Raw genomic sequence first — 317 nt, 5'->3', positions numbered from 1 at the left:
ATATGACCATTTTATTACATGGGATGGGTGTTACCCCCAGTGTATTTAAGATACGGACATGCATGAGCACTCTTGATCATACGCTCACGCACCCCCACACCCACACACGATCACATGTCTTCACGTTGAGCTTTGCATAAATACTTTCTGTTTCTGTCCGTTATCTCTCTGTTGCTCCCTCTTCGTTCGGTCTCTCTGTCTCTCTGTTTGGTTGTCTTTCTTCCTCTCTCACTTATTGTCTTTCACAAGATATTTGTCTACATCTATTTTCTTCATCTCTATCTCTGTCTTTCTATCTCTGCGTATGATAACTAGAT

The sequence above is a fragment of the Penaeus monodon genome, chromosome 19, assembly GCF_015228065.2.
Source record: "Penaeus monodon isolate SGIC_2016 chromosome 19, NSTDA_Pmon_1, whole genome shotgun sequence".
NCBI classification, from domain to species: Eukaryota; Metazoa; Arthropoda; class Malacostraca; order Decapoda; family Penaeidae; genus Penaeus; species Penaeus monodon.
The sequence above is the reverse complement of the archived record's forward strand: the minus strand, read 5'-3'. Positions refer to the sequence as shown.